Raw genomic sequence first — 20625 nt, 5'->3', positions numbered from 1 at the left:
TCCTGACCATGGTCACACATCTCAGAGCAAGGCCTGGCTCATCTGATGATGTGTGTAATTTGGAATGACTTCTTAAAATTTTCAATATCTTGACATGGTTTCTTCCTTTAAATATTAACAAGTGTTTATTGAGTACCTCACTTAGTCAAGCTGAATTTTAGAGTTTGGGTTAAAATGTGAATAGTAGTTACCAGATCCAATACACCTTTGCTCACTTGCTCTATGGTAGGTCACCTGGGGGGCTTGCAGGATGCATTGGTAGGTGTCTTTTTCTCTGGCTTCTGATTGAGTTTGGACAATGGGAAACATCAGTGAGAGATTCGCAAATAAGTGAAGGGGAGTATAATGTTCAGGAGTGACCAAGACCATGGACACCACTCTGAGGCAAAGATGGAAGTTTTGATTCAGGAAAACCATGAGCTGCCAGGACTGACTCTCAAGAGCAGTTGACCTGGGATCGCAGACAGTGGACTATATAGAGCTCTTTAGTCGGGGCAAGGTGAGGAAGGGGGAAGTATTGAAAAGGTTTCTTTAGGGGAGACCTAAGATAGCCAGGGTGTGACACCAGAACAGTAACCAGGTGTCCTGAGAGATAAGGAGTCAGGACACCCAGACCTGGGGCATTGTTAGGCAAGGAAGGGATGATGGCTGGGTGGCTCCTTGAGGAATGTGGATGACCACTTCCTTGTGTCTCTGTCGCCCTTGTGCTGTCCTCGATGACTCCATTTTGTCCTGACCTAACAGACAAAGGGGGGGAGGGGGAGTTTGAGCTGCTTATTCCCCTTATGAAGCCACTTGTCCCATGTTTGGCTGCAGCTGCTGGCAGCAGCCACCTCCCTGGAGGCCTCTTTCTGTGTTCGGGTGACTGTGCCCTGTGCCCTCCTGACACCAGCTACTGTTTTCTCCTGGAGGTCTTACCAGTTTAGGGTCCAGAACTGCCTCTTGGTCTTTTTGTTAAACTACTCCCAAATTGCATTTGCATATGCCACCTGTTTCCCATTTGGAAATTAAACCAACACAAGTGATTACTACTTTTCTCAGAAGTCATTGTAAGAATGGCATGATTTATGTAGAATTCAGTTCAATGATTGCCTCTTAGTGTGCAGTTAGCAAAGTCAAGTTCTCGTTTAATGATGGGGACGCACATGTTGAGGAATAGATTGCCAGGCGGTTGCTTCTTTTTGTGAACATGATAGAGTGTGCTAAGTGTTTTTTTTTTTTTTACAGATTTATTTCATTTTATTTATTTGAGAGCAACAGACAGAGAAAGAAGGAGGGGTGGGGGGAATGAGTGCACCAGGGCTTCTAGCCACTGCAAACAACTCCAGACATGTGTGCCACCTTGTGCATCTGGCTTATGTGGGTACTGGGGAATCGAGCCTTGAACCGGGGTCCTTAGGCTTCACAGGCAAGCGCTTAGCTGCTAAGCCATCTCTCCAGCCTTTTTTTATAAAAGTTTTTTTTTTTAAAGAGTGTGTTATATAAATTCAAAAATGGCTGTATGGGTAATATAATCTTATGCAGCTACTGTCATATACATAGTCCATCACTGATTAAAACATAGACATGTAGCATAAAATTTCACATCATTATTAACAAATTTGGGGGTGGAGTGGGTACTGAGGATGGAACCCAGGGCGTTGCATACTCAGGGCGGGTGTCCTATCACTCAGTTATACCCCAAACTCAGATTGCTTTTTAAGGTACTGTTTGGAATTACAATACTATTGTCACATTGTTTAAAATTGAAAACTATTTTAAAGTTAGTGTTTGACAGTTTCATCCATGTGTACAATGTATTTTGGTCATATCCAACCCCTTTACCCTCTCTTCCCCCTCTCACATGGAACTCCTTCTTTCCAAAAAGTTTCTCTCCTACTTTCATGTCTTCTTAAAAAATGTGTGTGCATAACCCATTGAGAGTCACTGGTTGCTTTCATGAACATGGGTGGGAGATTATTTGCTGAAACATGGACAACTTAGTGGATAACCACCATTGAAGAGAACCACTCCCCTTCCCCAGAAATACAGCAATAGCTCCTCAGGAATGGGTCCACCTTCGCCAGCCTCTCCCCACCCATGAAGGAGTGTTGATGAGTCCAGTCTTGTACAGGTCTGGTGTAGGTAACTGCAACTGCTCTGAAGATTAAAAGACAAGTAACTCATATCTTACAAATGTTAAAAATGAACAACCAGAACAAGTCAAGTGCTAAGGTCACACAGTGCTCCACTGGCAAAATTAGAAAGTGAATTAAGAACTTTCAAACTTACTGCAGAATAGGTACATAGTTATAACATCTCTAGAGGAAAAAAAATTATAAAAGTATTAGTAAATAAAATAAAACTGACTTGGGATAATTGGATATTTCTAAAGTAATAAACCCTATCTGTGACTACTGAATAATCGTGAAGCTGACATGAGCAATTCAGCATCTTCCACTTAATGTCTGTAGATATCAGGGATATGAACACAGACTATTTCTAGCCTCTTTAGTTTTGAAATAGATGGTCTTAGGGCTGAGGATTTTGTTTTTATAGGCTCCTAGAGGTAGACTTGTTTAGTTATTTTGACTATAAATAAACAGATTTACAAGGTAAACTGTCAAGAATAGTAACTAAGAAATTCCCTGTAGTGGCCAGTTTGAAAAATAAAACACAACACAGCATCTCTTTATTTGATAATCAAGTTGTCAGTTATTAAAGTTTCAGGCTGTATGCATGTATCCTTCATGTCTTATGAAAACTGTCCATGTATCCTCTAACAGTCTAGAGGGAAGAAAGGAAGTTTCAGAAATGCCTTTCCTTTATTTCTTACTTCTTTCTTTCTTTCTTTCTTTCTTTTTTTTTTTTTTACAATTGAGTAGAGTCAAGAGAGAAATAGCAATTTGAAAGGTCTTTTGATGTCAACCCAAATGAGGATTTATAGATTATCCCTTCTGAGAAAGGAGCTGAGTAGGCAAAAATAAATATCCTATGGCCAGATGACCTGATGCTTCTAGAAGGAATTATTGTCATTTAGACATTTGAATCTTATTTTTCTTGTCCTCTTTTTTTCTTCACTAGCATTTTCTTTAAGGTCAGTCCCAGGCAGGCATCCTTATTTCTGTCTTTATAAAGAATATGCTTTCATATAGTAAAAAACCTGATAAATAAAACCTTTCTCAGCTATTTTAAACTGTTATTGAATTGTCCTTTTATTCGGTCCTACCTAGTACTCAGGCTCAGAGTGTGGTGACGCAAGCAAGCACTCTACTGTGAAGATACACTCCAGCCCAGATGAACCTTTTTTCAGGAGATGTTAATCACAGTCTAACAGTGTCTCCCATTTGTTCTTTTTTTTCATTTTCACAATTTTTATTAACATTTTCCATAAACCCAGTTGATTCTTGTATTGTTTCCTCTGTCCTTTTATTTCTGTTTCTGTTTTATCTCCCCCCTCCCCTTGAATAAAATATAGTCACATGTTCACTGAGAAGAATGTGGTATATTAATAGTGATTACTTTGAATAATGACACTATTTTCACATCAGTTGTGTTGATAGAAGTAGCAGTAGCATGGAAATAAAATCAAGTTCTCAGTGGATCATCATAAAAATATTGATATACCCAGACACCTCCTGTGGCTTCTTGCCACACAGTAGTCATTGGTTCATTAAAGTGGTATAATTGATGTTCTCTGAAGACAGATGACTCATTACTTTATGTGCTCATTCTCTCAGACATTTGTTGGGACCTTTCTTAGTGTGAAGGCAGTTGTTTTTTCCTCTTAGCAATTTTCTATCCAGTGGAGATGGGAAATGTCTCCCAATAGTAAAGGTGTGAAGGAAGAAGGAGTGATGAGCTTTCCCTCTATGGAAAGGAAGACGATCAGATTCCCAAAACCTTCCCGGAAAAAAAAAGGGGGGGGAGATATTAGATTTAGAGTTAAGGTCAAGGAGTGTTCACCAGACAGAAAATTTAGGGGAGAACATTAGGGTCTGACAGTTCTTGGAAATCATATTTTGATGTGTTTTTATGGCAAGACATATACTGTAGAGTGACAGAGATAAAGTGGAGAGGGTGATTGGAGCCAACTCTTGATCCATCTCTCACTGTGGAGAAGGGGACTGAGGAGTCTTTGTTATAGACTGGCATTGATAAACAACCCTGCATTGATTGTGTCTTCCATTCTCAAGCTTTACCCTGTCACCTCTGCTGGTGATTTCAGGCCCAAGGTCCTGGGCTAGGGGTCCTTTCTGTCTTCTGTCCATCTGCATTTGAATGTTTTCTCAGTTCTCACACAACCTACACTCTCAAAATACATTTGTTACCTTCCCTGCAAAATCTTGGCTTTGCCTCAATTTCTTAGTTTAGAGTGTCCCTGCTTTCAAGTAGATTATCCATAAGATTACCTTCTCTCAAACCCTCATCTTCCATCACCCAGAGACTCAACAAATTATGCCTTTATAAAAAATTATCCTCAACATTACAGCATTCTTTCCATCCCCATTTCTCTTGTCTCTATTCAGAGTCTCATCATCTTCCCTTGGATAACCATAGCACATTCTGATACTCTTTTTGACCTGTTCCTATACCATTCTTGAAATTGGTATTAATCCTCACTAATTAGGACAAAATCCAAAAAATCATTAGCATGATATACAAACCTGAGGCTCTTACCCTCCTTGTGCTTATTGAATGACTTGAATTTCCCAGCCTGCTAGTCTTCTGAATATTTTTTTTTTCCTGTTCCTAGCCTTCTGTCCTGTCAAATCATCTCCCCAGACTTCCTCCTCTCCCTCCTCTATCTGTGGGTTGAGAGTCAGTTAACCTTTGTCTATCTCTACTAGTCCACAGGCACCTCTGTGGCAGACATGATGTTTCAGCCATATCTACCATAATCCTGATTAGTTTCATGTCTGGCACATAGCTATAACATGAATAATAGTATTTCCTGTGCACTTATTATAGACCAGATGGTGTGCTAATTTATTTACATACATTATCTCTTTTAAAGGTGTTGAAACAAAATGACAACAGGCTTCATAAGGTAAAATAGCAAAAAAATGTTTTTTGAAGATTAGGCATGGGATTTGTTTTAGGGAGACGAATCAGGACAATGTATTAGTAAAACATCAAGAATTTAAAGGAGATGCATAGTGGGACAGAGGCAATGAAACTTAAATGGAGAGAACTTACACTGATATTGATGGATGAATATGGATTGGTGATGGTTGAATAGAGAATTCAACATGTGCTCCATGGAATTCACTGGGGGCCTCAGTTTACTTAACTTTTAAGTTTTAGGGCCTTCCTGCCACATGCTTCTTGGGATTAGAGCAGTGACCAAGTGATTGAAAGAGAGAAGTGGATTGTGTGGCCACAGCTGAAAGGAACACTGCAGACATATCATGAGATAGTGAAATGGCATGACTGCCACACAAAGATATATAATAATTATACGGATGCATGTACAACTATTAAATTAGGTACAAGGGGCTGGAGATATGGCTTAGTCGTTAAGGCACTTACCTGTGGAGGCTAGTGACCCAGGTTTGATTCCCCAGTATACATGTAAGTCAGATGCACATGGTGACACATGCATGTGGAGTTCGTTTGCAGTGGCTAGATGCCCTGGTGCACCTATTCTCTCTCTTGCTCTCTCTCTTCCCCTCTGCCTCTTTCTCTCTTTCTTAAATAACAAATTAAAATGAGATTCAAAACTAAATTTTCAAAGAAGCACGGCAGTATTATATGCACTGTAGAATTATTTTAATAACAATTGAAACTTCTTAGGTCTGGCGCTGTAGCTGAGTTGGTAGCATGCTCGAGGCCCTGAATGAATCCCCAGCACTGCATAAACTGGACATGGTGGCACTTACTTATTATCTCAACACTTGGATGGTGGAGGCAGCAGGATCATAAGTTTTTAGCACATCCTCAGCTACATACCAAGTTTGAGGCCAGCCTGGGCTATGTGAGAATTTGTCTCAAAAAATTTATCAGTCTGATGTTAATAGAGAGTAATGACTAAAAGTGGGGATACTGGAACCAGAGACTCTGTCTTATGTTTTAGGCTTTACAATAAATCCTTGTACTCTGGAGGCTGGGAAGTCCAGCACTAGCAAATTCAGTGTCCAGTGAAGAACTCCTTTCTTGTTTCAGACTGCATGTTCTTGCTGTGTCCTCATATGATGGAAGGGGAGAAGGCTGCTCTCTGGAACCGCTAATCCCTCATGACCTAACACTGCCCAGTGGCCCTCATCTATTAACATCAGATCATGGGAATTAGGCTTCAATATATAAATGTAAGGTGAAACAAAGTTCAGACCATGGCGATTGGATGATGAACATCTGTAATGTTAACCTAGTGAGGTGCTTCTCTTTTTAAGCTTCTTGGCCTTCCCTAGTTTCTTAGATGGATATATAGATTCACCAGCATGGTGGTGTCTCCTTTCAAGCCACAGTCATCCTGAGTACTTTGCCTTGCGTTGGTTTTTCCATCATAGCATCTACCCCAACACAGATCCTGTGCTTCTTTGTTTATTGTATATTGTCCCCACCAGAATGTTGGGTGGTAAGTGCCAGAAAACCCTTTGTTTTACACCGTATTCATTCAGCCTCGTACAGTCTATGGCCTACAGAAGTTCAGCCAGTATTTGTTGAATGAGTAAGTGTAGAGATGAGATATAAGCTATTAGCTAATAGAGTGTCCTAAACAGGTTGCTCTGCTATCTAAATGTTTTGTAAACTATTTGTTTATTATGATGCTATACTTGTATGTGTCAAGATGCAACTGAAGCCGTTCTCCAGTTCTGAGACAATGATTGAACATTGTACACAGTGCCTTGCCATTCCCTTCATGTATCTGACATCACAGCTATGCATAATCTTGGATATATTATTTTGTAACTTGTAGTTTTTATTCAGTATTCAGTCATCAACATGATGTTACACTTCACAAAGATATATATATTTTGAGGTAGGGTCTCACTCTAGCCCAGGCTGACCTGGCATTCACTCTGTAGTCTCAGGCCGCCCTTGAACTCACAGTCACCTCTGCTATCCAAGTGTTGGGATTTAAGGTGTGTACCACCAGGCCTGACTACACAGATTGTTATAATGACTTTTATTTAAAAGTTGTGTAGGAAATGTACATTTATTCCTACCTTCCAAAATAACAGAAATCATGAAGCACGGAGAAGAAAACGCACATCTGTGATGAAACAAGTCGTTGGCAGCAATCCCAGAGCACAAACTGTGCAGCCCTTGCCAAGCCTGCAAAGTTTGGACACAGGTGAGGGAGGACAGAAGAGTCTGTACTTATCTCATCTCCTTGGTTTCCCTCAAATTAAGTGCATTGCCATAAAGACATCGCCAGTGTTTCCTGATTTATGCATCAAGACTTAGAGCTGTAACAAGACTGTGGGAGAAGGAGAGAGTGGACCCCATAAACAGCCAAGTATCAGCACTCACAGCAAGGCAAGATGAAACTGGAGAGAAGCCACCCTGATATATACCTTGTAATTTTCTTTCCTTTCACTGGCTGGTCGAGGGAGGGAGCCGGCTGGGAGTGAAGTAGGGAGGGAGGAGCAGGTAACCCACGCCATGAAGAGCTTTGCTGTGAGGCTCTTCAGGGCAAGCAAGCGAAAGCAGGGGTCAGAAATGTGAGCACTTTCTAGAAAAGCTAGCCAAGCTGTTACAGAAATACCTTAGTTATTTCAGACCTAACACCCTAAGACACTTAGTAGTATTTGGTGAACTGAAAGGGAGATATTTTCTCCCTAATCTGTTTGGTACAGAGACATGGCTACTATGGGAAAAAGAATAACCCATTAAGATTAGAAATGAGAATGAAATAGCTGAGCTTGAGTAAACTTCATGGAGTTTACAGAAAAAGGTTAGCACTAAGATCGGAGCCATAAATCAAAGACCAGCAACCTAGCACCGAGGGGCGTGTGTTTCTGTAATTGTAAAATGAGCTCCACGGAAGAAGGTGAAGCTGAGCTTTTCAAATGGCTGAAATGTCACTGTTTATTTATGAGCCCAGATAAAACTCATTTCTAGATAAATGACTAAATTGAAATACTATAATGCGTACCATTCAAGTGCTGTTATGGTTAAAAAATGTGACTATAAAAATGTCACATTATTACAGAACCTATTTGTTGGTTAGGCATTTTCTGAGTCCTATCTTCTCAGTTTATTGACTCCCACTAGGCTTTTACTGCCTGCCAATATGCAGTCGCTCCTGTGGAAGTGGCAGAAAGTTCTTCCATGTCACACAGCCCTGAATAATCTCAGGACCTAACCCAGAGCTGGCACTGTTGCTGATGACATTAGATGAGGTTGAAGTAAAGGTACTTGTAGGCAGGTACTGTACAGCGTTTAAAGAAAAGCTGTGGGTTCTCTACAATTAAGCTCATATTTAATTTGAAACCATATCTTCTAATTATTCTATTTCCCCTGAGCACTTAAGCTATCATCACGAATCTTCTGAACTAACAGGGAGAATTCTTTGTCCCTAATCCGTTTTGTGAGACGTGGTGACTGTGGATGCTCATCACTTTCCAGAAATCAAGAACCCTGGTTGTGCAGCAGTGCAGTCCCGTTTTGTGTGCCTTGGTTGTTAGGAATTGCAATCGACTACCCATGTCGATAAATAATGGCAGGGGCGTTAGGCCACAGCGGGATATTATATCTGGCAAGAGAAAATGATAAGTTTTCAGAAATGGTGGAGAAATGGAGCACGCGCGGCAGCGCAGAGGAAGAGCGCGGTCTCAAGCAGAGCAGGCCAGCAGATCGGCCCGCGGAGAGACGGGGGTGACTCATGGCGAAGAGTTAAGTAGACACTGCTCCACAGAGCTTGCCAGGTGTGGCTGCGCAGTGACCCACGGAGGGAGGATGCACAGATGGAAGAGGAGGGGGAGAGCACTGAAGTGGAATGCTCAGGTCACACAGCTAGCAGAGACCCATTGGAACTGGGATTTGAACCCTGGGAACCTCAGCTCAAGCCCATGTTCTTGTCCTCTTTTGACTTCGATAGCTCTTCATTACCTTTCTCAGCTGTGGGTTGCGACAAAGTAAGGCAGCTTTTAAGAGTTTAGCTGTTTATTATGTAAAAGGATGAGTTGGAAAGAGTTGGCGGTTAGGTCATTGTTCACAGTCAACACTTGAACACCTCAAGAGAGCCCTAGCCGAGAAGCGATGAGAGAAAGAGGGTGATTCTGACCAGGCCAGTGGACACGGTGTGCTGAAATGGAGGGAGGGGAAACAGGGCGGATTAGACACAGGATTTTAATAGCAAAACCTAAGCTGGAACTATAGATTTATATTAGAAGAAAGAGTGTTTTCCTTTATTTCTATTTTGCAATTGAGAAACCTAAGAAAGTGTGAATAGTTCTTGGCAACTTTGAAGTAGTCCTTGTGCTAAACAGCACGAGATTGTTGATTGCCGCACCTATCTTAGTCCCTTGTGCTAAAGTGATATTGATCCTGTTATAGGTACAGATAGTAACTACCATGTTCAGGAAATGTTATACCAGTAGGGATATTTTTAAACTACTGTACATTTGGCTAGAAGATATTCTAAAGTGTATTTTCTGAAGTGTCTTCACTTGCAATAACTGACAGACAGTTGAAGGGCTGACAAGAAACTTTTAGGCAACTGAAATACACGTTTTTCTGTTCTTTTTTTCCTTGATGGCCACAGTGCTGTGTACTCGTGTCGTAAAAGGGGTGACACTGTGTGTTAGCGCTCGCCTTGAGTCGGGTGTGTGCGTGAGGGACTGAGAGGAGCGGCGGCCGGTGCCTTGCATGCAGGCCTCTACGTGCGCCTCGCCCAAGGTGCTGCCTCCGGGTCAGAGTAACTTCCAAGAGACATGGGGACCGCCGTCACTTCTAGTTAGGTTGAACTCGTCATCTGCCGGAGGTATCCAGTCTCTTCTTTTACCTGCATCTGCACCCTGTGTGACCGTAGAGCAGAGACAGCCGCTCTCAGGGAGAGCACAATCCCAGCAGGCGTGGCAGCACACGCCTTTAAGCCCAGTGTTTGGAGGCTGAGCTAAGAGAGTTCAAGGCCGGCCTAGAGCTACAGAGTGACTTTCTGATCAGCCTGGACTAGAGTGAGGACCCCCCCCCAAAACAAAAAGAAACAAAGAAAAGCAAAAGGTTTTTTTTTTTTTTTTTTCCCCAGTTGTGATGAGCATGAAGCCTGACCACACACTGGCCACAGATCTCTCCGGTCTTCTCAAGGGAAATTGCTGTAGATAGCTGATGGCTGAGGGCCATTGGACAGTATCCTTCAGTCTGTAGACATAAATTTGAACAACATTTCACAGTATCTTCTATAGTAACTGAGCAAAACATTTGTGATTTTAAGAGAGAAATTATACAAAAATAATATTTATAGTTTACTGTTGACATTTAAATTATAGTGTGATGACAGAAGTTATCCTTTGCAAAGAAAATTAATCTATGAGAAGGTTGTTTATTTGAATAAGTCTTTTACTGAGTAGAAAAAGGGAAAGAGTATATTTGGTTGCATATTGATTATCAAAAGTATGTGTATACACATATGACTAGGCAAATAGGATGAGCCACTTACGGTCTTACTGCCTAACACATGCTCTCTCATCTGAGTTTGCAAATTTCTTGCAAGATAAGTATCTTTGTTCCCATTCCACTGATAAGTAAAACAAGCAGAGTTCAAGAGACTTATCTTAGAGTAATGGGATAATGGTATGGTAATGATTCTGGGTCAAACCTACTCAAATCAAAACCCTTTTGCTTGGCCACATCCTATGTTGTTCATTCTAGACTTTGAATTTTAGCCTGAAACTTTCAGCTTCAATAGATTTTATACCCCAGTTATTTATTTATTTACTTATTTATTTATTTATGTATTTTTGGTTTGTTGAGGTAGGGTCTCACTCTAGTTCAGGCTGACCTGGAGTTCACTATTTCATCTCAGGGTGGCCTCAAACTCACGGCCATCCTCCTACCTCTGCCTCCCAAGTGCTGGGATTAGAAGTGTGTGTCACCATGCCCAGTTTATACCTCAATTTTAACAGTGCCTTTTAATCCAGTATTTTGTACTCATAGAACTCAAACATTTGACATACTGAGCTTTTATCTTATTTGAACTTTGTCATGACCTCTGTTGAAAAGAAGAAACATTTGGGCCCGAGAGATGGCTCAGCAGTTAAGGCACTTGCCTGTGAAGCCTAAGGAATTAGGTTTGATTCCCCAGAACCCATGTAAGCCAGATGTACCAGGTGGCACATGCATCTGGAATTCATTTGCTCCGATGTGCTCATTCTCTCTCTCTTTCTCTGTAATAAAATTTTTTAAAAAAGAAATATTTTATTTTCATATATAAGTGTTGTAGACAGCTTTACATTGCTGGGATGAATGTCCAAACCAGGCACAGTGTAGGGGAGGAAGGGATTTACTTCAAGCTTAGAAATCCAGGGGATGTTCCATCTTTGGTGGAAGAAGTGGGCTGCCATTCATAAATCCAAGGAGAGAGAGTGGGGGGGGGGCCACCATCAACTAGAAAACACAAAACTGACAGCAAGCAGGGACCCTGCCCCCACCCCACCCCAGCTCATACTGCTCTCCACACCTTTGGGCTGGAATCAGACCCACCCCCAAACACACCTCAGCGCTGAACTCTACAATCTGCCCCCAGTGACACCTCCCAGCCAGGTGGTTAGAGATCCAAGTTACAAGCTTTAACCAAAGCCTGAATCTATGGGGAATGCACTTTCAAACTACCGTAAGTGCCTATGCAGTGGCCAAGCAGTCATGAAAAGGGACCCTTCTGCATGTCTCGTGTGGTGATGCCTGTAACACCAGCACAGCATGGGGAGGCTGGGGCAAAGGGTCATGAGATCAAGGTCAGTCTGAGCCACACAGGGAGGCACTGCCCAAGGGTGCGGGAAAGGGAGGATGGGAGAGATGAAGGGAGGGTGCATGGAGGTAGGTGAATTAACAACTAAAAGAAGTCTCTGGGGAGATCAGAGGTGAGCTTAGGTATACCGATTACAAGTCCCATGCTTGATTCTCCTTCCAATAGGAAATGAAAAACAAATGAATATACACATATAAATATAGAAATAAATCAACAATATGACCCTCTACTATAATTCTTTAATTTACAGTGAGGATATTCTGGAATCAGTAGGAAGAAATCATTTGAGTTGAAAATATGAGCATATAATACTTTTAAGTATATGACTTCAGTGAACTTTGGAAATGAATTTAAACTTCATTCAGACTTGAATAACTTCCTCAGGGCCTCTGATCTCATTAGACTGCTTGGAACATGCGTGTTTTTTTCTGCAACTATGGTTGGCTGATCCCCACAGTAGAGTCATGTCAGAAATGATTCAACACTTCCATTGCTCTGTGACAGTTGGTTTCCTCTGGTTTGTTTTTTATGCCCTGATGAAAGTAGACAAGGTTCTCATGTTCCATTGTTTATGTTAATAGGGTGCTGCTTTTGTCAGGTCATTCAAGAGGACTTCAAGACATTTCATCTTCTGTAATGAAAAGAAAGTAATGAGGAGGGTTGTAATATTTCTAATCACACACTTTAATATAAAAAACAACAAATAATCTCCATCTGAAATAGTTGATCTATTTTAAGCAACTGTTGCTTTATTTGCTTTGATCAGTTCAGATATTAATGGAGAATTTTGAAAATGGTTAAGGCACTTGCCTGCAAAGCCAAAGGACCCAGGTTTGATTCCTCAGGACCCATGTAAGCCAGATGTATAACGTGGCACATGAGTCTGGAGTTTGTTTGCAGTGACTGGAGGCCTTGGCGCCCATTCTCTCTCTCTCTCCTTCTCTGTCTAATAAATAAAATTATTTAAATAATAGGGTGAGTAGTTGGAATCTTGTTTTATTTGGCATATTGTTTTTTATTATTGATTGGCTCATAAGTAGATACTGAATTTCCTTTTTCCCACTTGTATCTTAGTATGAGATTTCTTGTCTTGACTAAAACCTTTGTGGTCAGTTTATATCTGATCATTTGTCTGTCTGATATCCTTGATATGTTTTGACAACATTTTTCACAGAAAATGTAAGTGCTGTTTGTGAAACGTAAGCTGTTCGGCTGGGAAAGGTCTCTTGTGATTTCTCAAGTTGTTTTCACATTCAACTGATACTAGGCTTCTAGAACAGAAGTCTGGGAGCCAACAATGAATGTGAGAACACTGAACACAGGTCTCCTTCCTTTCCAAGAGTGTCTTCAGGGTAGAGCAAAAAGATGAATGACATTGGAAAATAAATGAGTATAGCTGAGTAGGGGTTAAGTTTATTAATTTCAGACTCAACTCAGCTTGAAGACAATATAATAATCTATAAAAAAATTGAATACTGGCAAGAAGTCAAGCGACCACTATGTTTTTTTTTTCCTTTTTAAAAGCACAATGTGTTATAGTAATCAGGAACTCATAGATTGCTCTTACAAGCAGTTTAGGAAAAACACTGTATGAAACCTACTTAGAGCTGGAGACTGTAAAGAGATTCTTTGTCCCTGTTGTTCCTGAGGTATTTTTTTTCCATGTGTTGAATTTCGTTTTGGTTATTCAGTGGAGAACATGGGGATTTCACTTCTTGAGCCTGTGATGGATGAAGAGGGGTCAAGATGCAATTGAATCACTTTAAATACTAAGGAGCCAAATGTTAATAACACTCCGTAGTACTATCTTCTCACGGTATATGTGAACTCAGAGCTATCGTGGTCTCCTCCTCATTTGTACCAAGTTACCTAATAAGAATTATTGAGTGGCTGATGAGAATAAGAGTAAATAGATGTGAATGGCAAAATGGTCCAGTTTCTTCCAGCACAAGCCTCTCTGTCTCTCCACTCACCAGTAAAGTAAGTTCCTCTTTGTCATCCATGAGCAATGCTAGCACTCTCCAGGAAAAATGCCACTGAGAATGGCTGAAATCTCAAAGAAAACAAATTGTTTCTTTCAGAATACTTATAGCTGAGCAGGAGAGGTGGCTGAGCGTTAAAGGTGCTTGCTGGCAAAACCTGATGATCTGGTTCAATTCCCCAGTATCCTTGTAAAACCAGATGTACAAAGGGGTACATGCATCTGGAGTTTGTTTGCAGTGGTAAGAGGGCCTGGCATGCCTACTCTTTCTGCCTGAAAATAAATAAAATTATTTAGGAAATTGTTTTTAAAAAAGTTGCAGCAGGCATGAAACAACAAAAGACCTTGCTCTAATAATCTTTGTTAGGATCTGTAGTATTTCTTACTACAGTATTCCCCACAGATAAAGACTAACTACACTGACCCCTTTTGTTAACATATGTGAGCATTCATATCTAATTACTTAAAAAAAATCAGATGTTTCTACAAGGATTCCATGGAAAATTTAAAGAAAATTTTACTACCTCATCACCTGTATCTGGAATAATTTATTAGGGACTTGCTGAAGCTGAGTACTAATACCTGTTTATTGGGCTGATTTTCAGGCTACGTACATGAGAACCTTCACAAATTTGCTTGAATGCTATAGAATTTCAGCTTAAACAGGGATTAGGCATTCATAAATTGGATCAAGTGATGTTGAACCAAAAGGAAAGAAAAATTCTTTTTAATGCACTCTGGCACCCGACTCCTCCTTTGCTTTCAACCGTAAGAGGCTGCTTTACAGTAAGGAAAGACATATTTAAAGTTAGACTTCTAATGCCAGAAATTTCTACTTTATGTCTTGGCTAACCAGCAAGGATAATCAGCACCTTCTCTCTCTTAAAACTGACAGGGAACATTTCTAAAGTGTTGAAAGAGACATACACAGAGCTTACAGTTGAGCAGTCTCAGTTCCCTGGCCTTGGTAAAGGTTTTGGAATTCAAGCTGTTTGCTGTTGTCAGGGTAAAGTGCTGAGGTCAGTTAAATGAATTGACTTTGGTCATTCTTTTCTAGCTAATACATAAAAATGAGAAGAGTATACTTTGAAATTATTTGTTGTAACCATCATACTTTTAAAGCTACATGTTTCTTTTACCAAAGAAACATTTGGGCTTCCACTTAGCTACGTCAATCAGTTTTTTTTTTTTTTTTTTTTTTTTTTTGTGTGTGTGTGTGTGTATTAAAAGGATAAACCCATTTAATGCCTCAGGCTTAATTCTTTGAAAATTAACCCAAACCTAGTTTTCAACTTCACTTTGAATAATTTTACCCTAAATAAGCAGTGGGTCTCCTGCTTATTTTTATCCCTTACTGGGGGGAATAAATGGTATGTTTTCCCATGCTTCTGGCTACTGCTTTAAACTGTGGCCCCTCAGTGTTTCTTCAAGAGCAGTGACAACCTTCATCCCCCAGGTTCTGTGGGGACTGCCATTCTTTGGGCAATCTTCAGCCCTAAAAATCCACCCTTGATATCTTGCAAATACTGAATAGGTGAAGACTCAGGATACAGTGGGAACAGACAAATAAAAAATATCACATCTTGAATTTACCTTCTTCCCCAAGTCCTTTGTCTTTTATTTTATTTTATTTTTTAATTTTTTTTGTTCATTTATTTGAGCGCAACAGACAGAGAGAGAAAGAGGCAGATAGGGAGAAAGAGAGAGAATGGGCACGCCAGGGCCTCCAGCCGCTGCAAACCCTAACCCTAACTCCAGATGCATGCGCCCCCTTGTGCATCTGGCTAAACGTGGGTCCTGGGGAATCGAGCCTTGAACCGGGGTCCTTAGGCTTCACAGGCAAGCGCTTGACTGCTAAGCCATCTCTCCAGTCCCTCCTTTGTCTTCTGTAAATCTACTTCCTGGTTCTGTCATAAAATCAAAAGTAAAGAATGTAAAATAATTTTAAATACAGAGTCTGGAGGAACTTTAAGTCAAACAGGCTTTTTGTCTTCAACCCACCTTCCTCTGTAGAAGAGCGGACGCTTCTGTGGACAGTGATGTGCGTCCACTGTGGAGTTGAGCTGTTTACCAGCTGCGCACTTTCATGTTCATCAGGATGTCCTCAGCCTGACGCACGTGTTCATGTAGCCAAGGTTTCATGGCTTTGGCTCCTGCTTCCCTTCTAGCCTGACTTTCTCAGTAGCCTACCTACTGTTGTCCTGTTACTCGGGTACTTAGTTTGCAGGGTAGAGAACGGAGCTCTCTGAGATGTTTAGTTTGGGGAATGGAAGAGCCGGACCATCAACTGTTCTGCCCATCCTTATTGGGAGCCACAGGTCTCGTGCCACGAGTGTTTGGGAAGTGTCCTCGGGAATGACAAGTACAAGTTGCAGTGGCCTCCTGTAAACAGACACAGAGACTCTGTCCCTCAGGATGCAATTCACTGGTTATAGATTTGGGTACTAAACACACTTCGCAGGCTCAGTTCAAGTCACATGCCACCAGTCACTGTTGGTGACAGCTGTCAGGCATGACAGTCCCCATGAGTATCTGGAAGAGCAGAAGAACTTCCAAACTCAGGCACGGTCTCCTTTACTCCTGAGGATAGTCCTGGAACTGTACTTTGGTGACAATTATCGCCAACTTACAGGTTAAGAAATGGCTTTAGAGAAAGGTTAATGGACTTGCCCTTAGTGACTCTATGGAGGAACTGTCAGGAAAGTTAGGACGGCTCCAGAGTCCGCCGTCCTCACCACACCTTTGAGCGCCCCGCTCCCTGCGTGTTCACCCACATGTGGGGTGCATCCCACAGCGCTGGCTTTCCTGTGACTGTGATAAGCTGGCACTGCCCTATTCAGTGGCAGCACTGGGAAGCTGTGTCTTAGCAGTGGTTTCGAAAGGAGAACCGCAGCTGCACCTAGCTGCTACCTCCATACACACCTTGGGCAAGAAATGAAGTAGAAAGTCTTTTCCTTCCTTTCCTCTTAAACGTGTGATTGCACTTGTATTGGAAGAGATTTCCAGGACAGATGGCATCTTAAAATAATTTTAGTAAACATGCTCATGACTTAAAATTACAGTAGTACTCATACCAAGCAAATTTTCTAGTGACACGATAAAAACATCTTCACATGGAATCTTGGGTACTTAGCTTTTAAAGGAAATTGAGTTTCAAAGGAAGTCAGGCAGCTGTTTCAGTATTCTTGCCTCTTCCTTGTGGATAGTGACATGCTCTGGATTTGAACTCACCCCCCCCAAAAAAAAAACAATCCTTATAGGCTCAGAGCTTTTATTCAGATGCCAATACATCATTTGAGTTAGGACATATTTTTAAAATTCAGTAACTTGTATTGAAGATTGTTGAAATTAGTGTGAACTCGAGTTACTGAACATTTGAAGCTAGAACATCTGCTTTTATATGTGAGTGGTGTTTTTCAACTGAGCTAATTTACATCTGTAATTATATCTTGCTTTAATGGATCAGTAAGAATGTTTTATAAATAAATCATGGGTACACTGCCCAGATGCTAAACACATGACAGTCTTCTGTTGTTTTCTGGCAGGTAGAGAAGGATTGGGAAAAGACACTCATACCCTAATCTCTAGCAGGGTTTCTCAGTCTTGTTCTTATTGAGTCTTTGAATCAGATCATTTGTGGCTGTGGGGAGTCTGTTCCCATGCATGTTATTTAATGGTACCTGTGGCTTCTTCCTACTAGGTGACAACCTCTTCCCAGAGGTGACCATTAAAAGTGTATCCAAGCCTTGCTTAATATCTCTTAGAGGAAAAATCACACAGTTTAAATGCCATTGTTCTGTAGCTCTTAAACATATGAGAAACCATAAATATACATCAAAATATTACTTCTGAGCTGGACATGGTGGCACCGCCTTTGAGGCCAGCAGTTGAAAGGCAGAGGTAGGAGGATCGCTGTGAGTTCAAGGCCACCCTGAGATTTTATAATGAATTGCAGGTCATCCTGGGCTAGAGTGAGATCCTACCTCAAAACAAAACAAAACAAAACAAAACAAAACAAAACAAAACAAAACAAAACAAAACCAACAAAACAAAACAAAACACCCAAACAAAAATATTAGCTCTGTTGGTGACCAATCTAAAGTGGGGAATGTGACTAAAAATTAAGGCATAAATGGTTCCTTTATTCTTTTGTTTTGATGTATTTCTGTTCACATTTCATTTTCCCAGCTCTCCCATGACCACTCTGTGTAAACTGTAGCATAAACCTATGACTATTGCCCCAACATTGGTTAACTCTATTCGTGTATCCAGTCCCCAGCTCCACTTGAAATTATATATTTAATTTTACATGCTCTCCTCCACCACTAAAATGCAAGCTTTAATAGAGCAGGACATTTTTATATTATTCCGTGCTATTACCCCAGGGCATAAATCAATGCCTGGCACATAATTTGCAAGCCAGGAGTAATTGTTGACTAAATGAGTCAATTATTTACGTAAAAATCAGGCTGATGATATTAAAAATCACAAATGTAACTGAAAATAAATTATTGAGAGTTTTTATTGAAGACTTATAGCTTCAAGCATGGTCATTCTACCTAATGGATTTATAAATAATTATTCCATAATTGAGATTTAGGTTTTTTTTTTCTCATTTTGTGTAATTAGTTTTCCTAGAGCCTATTTTTCATGTCAAGCAAACAGAGGCTTCAGAGAATGGAGAGCTTTGAGCTACAGTGGAGAGAAAGCCCAGATGATTCATGCAGTGAGGAATTAGTAGGAAAATACCAACATTCTGTATGCAACCTGTCACCACAGCTGTACCAACAAGCAAAAGGCTCTCGTGCTGGAAGGTACAGGAAGCCAAGTGCAGTAGTCTTTTGAATGCTGTTTTGAGTCCTAGAACCAAAAACTGAGAGTTTTGCATTTCAAGCAGCAGTTTACCCATTTAGAGTTTGTAGGTTTTATTCAAATTTGTAAGTCGTTAATAGGAAATCTACTCTTCATCATAAAAATAGAACACAAAATCTTTGGCTTAGTTTTGAGGCTTAGAAATGGTTGGATGAAAATGCTGGATGCTTTGGAAATGGTAAAGTTATATGTGTTTTGATCTTCAGGAATTATGGATAAATGTGCAGACAAGCTGAAGGATGCAACCTCCTCAGGCTGTGTACTGAACACTATTGAAGTTTTATATGACAAGAATGACCAACCTGGCCATGGGAAGATGTCAGAATTCACTAGTATTATCAACAAATGGGTCATGGCAATTTTTCTTTCAAAAATGCCAATAATTAATTTATTATTCTTGGTTGATTAGAATGTTCTTATGTGTTTCTCAATTATAATACACGTTTGGTTCTTCTAAAAAACTGTTTACATAGTGAGACCCTACTGCAGAAAAAAAGAGGGAAGAAGGAGGTAAGGGAGGGAGAGAAGAAGGGAGGGAGGGAAGAGGAGAGCCTAATGCTTCTTACAGTTAAACACAGGGTCAACATAATTAGTGAGCATACTGGATATTTGCTTACTTGATTAATTGTTTTCTTTTCCCCATATTGCTTCCTGTTTGTAAAGTCATGGGGAGTTTACCTTAGCTCTAGGGTGGTAAAATTGGTCCTTGCTCAGTGCAGATTAGTTACAGAAGGGAGCCATTGAATGTTCTGCTGCATTTCTCATTGGCTGTGTCTTGTAAAGGAGTTGATTCCCCAACCTCAGAGTAAACATTCCTTCCTGCAGCTCATCCTTCATGATCTCTGCTAGCCCGTTATGGTATAGTGTACAATACAATAGTCTTTCTCCCTTCTAGATCCTATACTTGCAAGAAGGATTTTTTTTTTTTATAATGATAGGATACGTGAAGATTAGGTAGAGAACAAAAAGGGAACAAGAAGAGTATAGGACTGCTATTTCTGTAAACCTCACGTGACAACAATATGTTATGTTCAGTCATTAGACACGTTCACTTTTCATTAAGTACAAACATCATCACATCAGGTGGAAGGAGTGACATGAGGGTGGATTTGGTCTGTCCCTGCAATCCAGGACAGCTAATGGTTTGCTTACTTAAGATTGCCCAGTGCAGTTTATAGATGCAGATCTTCCTGGAAGTATTGGGTATTTGAACAGAACATGGTTCTGTGACCTTTGGACACAACAAGAGTACTTACTTTGAATGCTTTTGGTAATAGCATTTTGATTGCTCTTCAAAGTTCATTCTCTCAGGGATTTATTAATACAAGTACAGCTTTCATCATCCCTTGATTTGCTGTATGTGGCTTTACATCTCCTAAGTATATTAAAATTGTTAACTGGGATCAAAAGTAGGGTTCTAATGTTAGAGATGAGGGAACAGAGTTTGTCTGAAATAGCTGGTGGTTTTTCCACAGTCAAAATAAAGCTTCCTTTTTTCATTCAAGTGGAAGGCAGTTTGACCAATAAATTCAATTAGATAATGTCTATTGCAAAGAATGGATTTCCAGACTATTAGAGTTTTAAAGCAGTAAAAGTAGATATGATATAAATAGCTAAAGCAGTGGACACTTAGTACATGCCTTTCTTCTAATCATTGCCTAATAGCACTCTCACATTTATTTCTACTGACTTACTGGAATTCAGATAAATGAAAGTAGGGCTGAAATGATTTATTTGCAAGTCTTTTGACACTTGCAGTTCACAGAAATACTAAGCCAAGAAGTCAATTTTTAAAACCTCTTAGTAGCCACATAAAAGTAATCATTTTGACTACTGAGATATTTGAACTCTGAGGTTATGAGACACTAATGATATGGAT

The 20625-nt window shown here is 40.4% G+C and overlaps 1 protein-coding gene across 6 annotated transcripts in view; it reads left to right on the top strand.

Annotated features, from left to right (window-relative positions):
* The window catches only part of LOC101603740 (synuclein alpha interacting protein), a 169555-nt gene that overhangs the window by 16537 nt on the left and 132393 nt on the right, over positions 1-20625 (top strand). The gene's annotated exons all lie outside the window — the stretch shown is intronic.

Source organism: Jaculus jaculus, chromosome 12, assembly GCF_020740685.1.
Source record: "Jaculus jaculus isolate mJacJac1 chromosome 12, mJacJac1.mat.Y.cur, whole genome shotgun sequence".
Classification (NCBI taxonomy): Eukaryota; Metazoa; Chordata; class Mammalia; order Rodentia; family Dipodidae; genus Jaculus; species Jaculus jaculus.
Note: the sequence above shows the minus strand (reverse complement) of the source record. Positions and strands in the feature narration are given on the sequence as shown.